The sequence below is a fragment of the Rhinopithecus bieti genome, unplaced genomic scaffold, assembly GCF_001698545.2.
Source record: "Rhinopithecus bieti isolate Rb0 unplaced genomic scaffold, ASM169854v2 scaffold_23276, whole genome shotgun sequence".
Taxonomy (NCBI): domain Eukaryota; kingdom Metazoa; phylum Chordata; class Mammalia; order Primates; family Cercopithecidae; genus Rhinopithecus; species Rhinopithecus bieti.
In genome coordinates this window covers 13,255-18,401 of record NW_016810868.1, presented here as the reverse complement: position 1 = coordinate 18,401, position 5,147 = coordinate 13,255, and positions in this window count along the sequence as shown.

Genomic DNA, 5,147 nt, shown 5'->3' with positions numbered 1-5,147 from the left:
TTGTCTCGAACTCCTGACCCTAGGTGATCCCACCACCTCAGCCTCCCCAAAGTGCTGGGATTACAAGTGTGAGCTACTGCACCCGGCCCTGTGGTATTTTTCTTTTTTCTTTTTTCTTTCTTTCTTTCTTTCTTTTCTTTCTTTCTTTCTTTCTTTCTTTCTTTCTTTCTTTCTTTCTTTCTTTCTTTCTTTCTTTCTTTCCTTCCTTCCTTCCTTCCTTCCTTCCTTCCTTCCTTCCTTCCTTCCTTCCTTTCTTTCTTTTTTTCTTTTCTTTTTCTTTCTTTTCTTTCCTTTCTTTCTTTCTCTCTCTCTCTCTCTTTCTTTCTTTCTTTCTTTCTTTCTTTCTTTCTTTCTTTCTCTTCCTCTTTCTTTCTTTCTTTCTTTCTCTCTTTCTTTCTTTTCTTTCTTTTCTTTCTTTTCTTTCTTTCTTGATGCAGTCTCACTCTTTTGCCCAGGCTAGGGTGTTGTCATGCGTGTCCGTGTAAAGGGACCACCAAACAGGCTTTGTGTGAGCAATAAANCAGTGGTGTTGTTACTGAGCAGAGTTCCTTGGCTCTCCAGTAATAGAAGTCGACATGAGGCTGAGCAAGGTTCCCAGGCAAAGCTTTTATTTAGGTGTTTTGTTTAGCTTGGTTAAATTTATTTCACAAAGCTTTTATTTTTGTGTTTTATATTCAAACACAAAGGAGGCAGCAGAAGAGAGAGAATTCTCTGTCTGGCTGCCTGAAGAGAGTCAGGAGGAGAGTGTTTCTAAGGTCTGGCCCGATTGCTCAGGCTGGAGTGCTCTGGCGCCATCTCGGCTCACTGCATCTTCCTGGGCTCAAGCCATCCTCCCACTTCAGCCTCCCAATTAGCTGGGACTACAGGTGTATACAAACATGCTCGGCTAATTTTTGTATTTTTTTTTTTGTAGAGATGGGTTTTGCCATGTTGCCCAGGCTGGCCTCCGACCCCCACCAAAGTGCTGGGATTACAGGCATGAGCCACCATGCCCGGCCCAGTGTGTTCTTATTAAATTTCAGTAATTAGTCGTGCCATTTGCCTTTTATTCAACACTGAGATTTCATTTTTCTTTCCTAATTATCTCATACATGGACTTTTGTTCCATTAAACTGTCATTCCTTGATCTACAAATTGTGGGTGATTCTTGCAGATTATCTAAGAAATAATTACGTTTTGTTTTTAGAAAAACCACATTATTAACTTTACTACTGTTAGATACCACAAATGCTGTGACTTTAAGGTTTTTGCTGGACAGTGTCTTAGACAATTTGCTAAGGGTGGACATTGGGTGAATGGCTTGAGGGAACATGCGTTAAATACTCGAGAAGGCTGCTGTGTCCCCGTAGGAGAGAGACTGCAGGCCACTGTGGTTGAATGCCTTGGAAAGGGCAGCATGCAGGAGCACATGGTGTGTAGAGGTCATGGTCAGTCCTGTGGTCCTTGTACTAAGGCCAGTGGGAACCCATTGTAAAAGTTAAATGAGAGACTGACATGATGAACCTTCGGTTTGAAGAAGAGAATTTTGCCATTATGAAGTTGAGATCAGCAGTCGTGGCAGGTGGATTGTGCTCTTTCTGGTGGGTTGCACTGAGGAGAGCAAGCATCGGGCTGCGGTGTTTCCGCTGCGAACGCAGGGTCTGCATCTGCTCAGGAGGAAACATGGGGCAGACCCAGCTTGGTGTTATCTGCCAAAGTTGTGAAACTGAGGGACAGCTCAGGAACATTCCAGAAAAAGGAAAACCCAATCCAAATGGAAAGAGACTTTTTCTCCCAGTTGGGGCAGGCCGTGAAGTGAAATGGGTCTGTGGATTGGATTGTCAGGTAGAGACCCTGTATTTCCTGATATGGGAGTTATTTGGTGGTTAGCTGGGAGGCTGTCTTTGCTTTGGTAAAATACACTGGAGTGTTTTGTGTGGAGTTGCTGTAACTGCTGAGGAATCTAAGAGAAGGGATAAGTTACACTTTACACTGCTATTGCAAGATTCCTAGAAGTATGAAATTACTGTAAAGTGAATTATAAGCAGCCACAGTAATACCATGTCAGTAAAGCAGAGACGACATCAAACTTCACTGTAGAGGCCAAACCCAATCCAAATTCAGGTCAGTGGAAGCTGTGTACCAAGCACCCTGGTGAGAGTCTGGATGCTGTATCAGTATTGCGACTGAAATATCAGTATTGAGGGTGTCACGTGAGTCTTAGGGGTGTCACAGCAGTGTTGAGGGTGTCATATCTGTATTGTGTGCATCATATCAGTATTGCAGGTGTCCCATCAGTCTTACGAGTGTCATATCAGCCTTACAGGTGTCATGTCAGTATTACAGGTGTCATATGAGTCTTAGGAGTGTCATGACTCTTGCGGGCTTCACATCGGTCTTCTGGGTGTCACAACAGTCTTACAGGTGTCATCTGCATTGTGAACGTCACATCAGTCTTATGGGTGTCACAGCAGTCTTGTGGGTGTCATGTCAGTATTACGATATGCCGTGATTTGTTATACCAGTATGACACCTCTTCTGAAGACACCTTCACAGACATACCCACACATAGTGCTTTAACAGGTCTCTGTGTATCCCTTAATCTAGTAAAGTTGACACTAAAATTAACCACCACAGTATTTATGCCTGATTCATGGCTAAAATTTTAGAATTCTTAAAAATTTTAGAATGAAAGCTGGGCACCATAGCTAGACACCGTCCCTACAGAAATATTAAAAAGGTAACTGGTTGTGCTTGCACACATACGTAGTTCCAGTTACTCTAGAGGCTGAGGTGGGAGGATCTTTTGAGCCCAGGTGATTGATGCTGAAGAGCTAGGATTGTGGCACTGCATTCCAACCTGGGTGACAGTGTGAGACTCTCTCAGAAAACAATCAACAGTAATAATATTCTTTGGAATAAATAAATATTATTTATTTATTATAAATAATATAAATATATAAATAAATATAAATAAATAATATTTCTTGGAATAAATNGAATTCTCTGTCTGGCTGCCTGAAGAGAGTCAGGAGGAGAGTGTTTCTAAGGTCTGGCCCGATTGCTCAGGCTGGAGTGCTCTGGCGCCATCTCGGCTCACTGCATCTTCCTGGGCTCAAGCCATCCTCCCACTTCAGCCTCCCAATTAGCTGGGACTACAGGTGTATACAAACATGCTCGGCTAATTTTGTATTTTTTTTTTTGTAGAGATGGGTTTTGCCATGTTGCCCAGGCTGGCCTCCGACCCCACCAAAGTGCTGGGATTACAGGCATGAGCCATCATGCCCGGCTCAGTGTGTTCTTATTAAATTTCAGTGATTAGTCGTGCCATTTGCCTTTCGTTCAACACCGAGATTTCATTTTCTTTCCTAATTATCTCATACATGGACTTTGGTTCCATTAAACTATTATTCCTTGATCTACAAATTGTGGGTGATTCTTGCAGATTATCTAAGAAATAATTATGTTTTGTTTTAGAAAACCACATTATTAACTTTACTACTGTTAGATACCACAAATGCTGTGACTTTAAGGTTTTGCTGGACAGTGTCTTAGACAATTTGCTAAGGGTGGACATTGGGTGAATGGCTTGAGGGAACATGCGTTAAATACTCGAGAAGGCTGCTGTGTCCCCGTAGGAGAGAGACTGCAGGCCACTGTGGTTGAATGCCTTGGAAAGGGCAGCATGCAGGAGCACATGGTGTGTAGAGGTCATGGTCAGTCCTGTGGTCCTTGTACTAAGGCCAGTGGGAACCCATTGTAAAAGTTAAATGAGAGACTGACATGATGAACCTTCGGTTTGAAGAAGAGAATTTTGCCATTATGAAGTTGAGATCAGCAGTCGTGGCAGGTGGATTGTGCTCTTTCTGGTGGGTTGCACTGAGGAGAGCAAGCATCGGGCTGCGGTGTTTCCGCTGCGAACGCAGGGTCTGCATCTGCTCAGGAGGAAACATGGGGCAGACCCAGCTTGGTGTTATCTGCCAAAGTTGTGAAACTGAGGGACAGCTCAGGAACATTCCAGAAAAGGAAAACCCAATCCAAATGGAAAGAGACTTTTCTCCCAGTTGGGGCAGGCCGTGAAGTGAAATGGGTCTGTGGATTGGATTGTCAGGTAGAGACCCTGTATTTCCTGATATGGGAGTTATTTGGTGGTTAGCTGGGAGGCTGTCTTTGCTTTGGTAAAATACACTGGAGTGTTTTGTGTGGAGTTGCTGTAACTGCTGAGGAATCTAAGAGAAGGGATAAGTTACACTTTACACTGCTATTGCAAGATTCCTAGAAGTATGAAATTACTGTAAAGTGAATCATAAACAACCACTGTAATACCATGTCAATAAAGCTGAGACGACATCAGACTTCACTGTAGAGGCCAAACCCAATCCAAATTCAGGTCAGTGGAAGCTGTGTACCAAGCACCCTGGTGAGAGTCTGGATGCTGTATCAGTATTGTGACTGAAATATCAGTATTGAGGGTGTCACGTGAGTCTTAGGGGTGTCATAGCAGTGTTGAGGGTGTCATATCTGTATTGTGTGCATCATATCAGTATTGCAGGTATCCCATCAGTCTTACGAGTGTCATATCAGCCTTGCAGGTGTCATGTCAGTATTATGGGTGTCATATGAGTCTTAGGAGTGTCATGAATCTTGCGGGTTTCACATCAGTCTTCTGGGTGTCATAGCAGTCTTACAGGCGTCATCTATATTGTGAACGTCACATCAGTCTTATGGGTGTCACAGCAGTCTTGTGGGTGTCATGTCAGTATTATGATATGCCGTGATATGTTATACCAGTATGACACCTCTTCTGAAAACACCTTCACAGACATACCCACACATAGTCCTTTAACAGCTCTCTGTGTATCCCTTAATCTAGTAAAGTTGACACTAAAATTAACCACCACAGTGTTTATGTCTGATTCATGGCTAAAATTTTAGAGTTTTTAAAAGTTTTAGAATGAAAGCTGGGCACCATAGCCAAACACCGTCCCTACAAAAATATTAAAAAGTTGCTGGGCGGCCGGGCGCGGTGGCTCAAGCCTGTAATCCCAGCACTTTGGGAGGCCGAGACGGGCGGATCACGAGGTCAGGAGGTCGAGACCATCCTGGCTAACACGGTGAAACCCCGTCTCTACTAAAAAAAATACAAAAAACTAGCCGGGCGAGGTGGC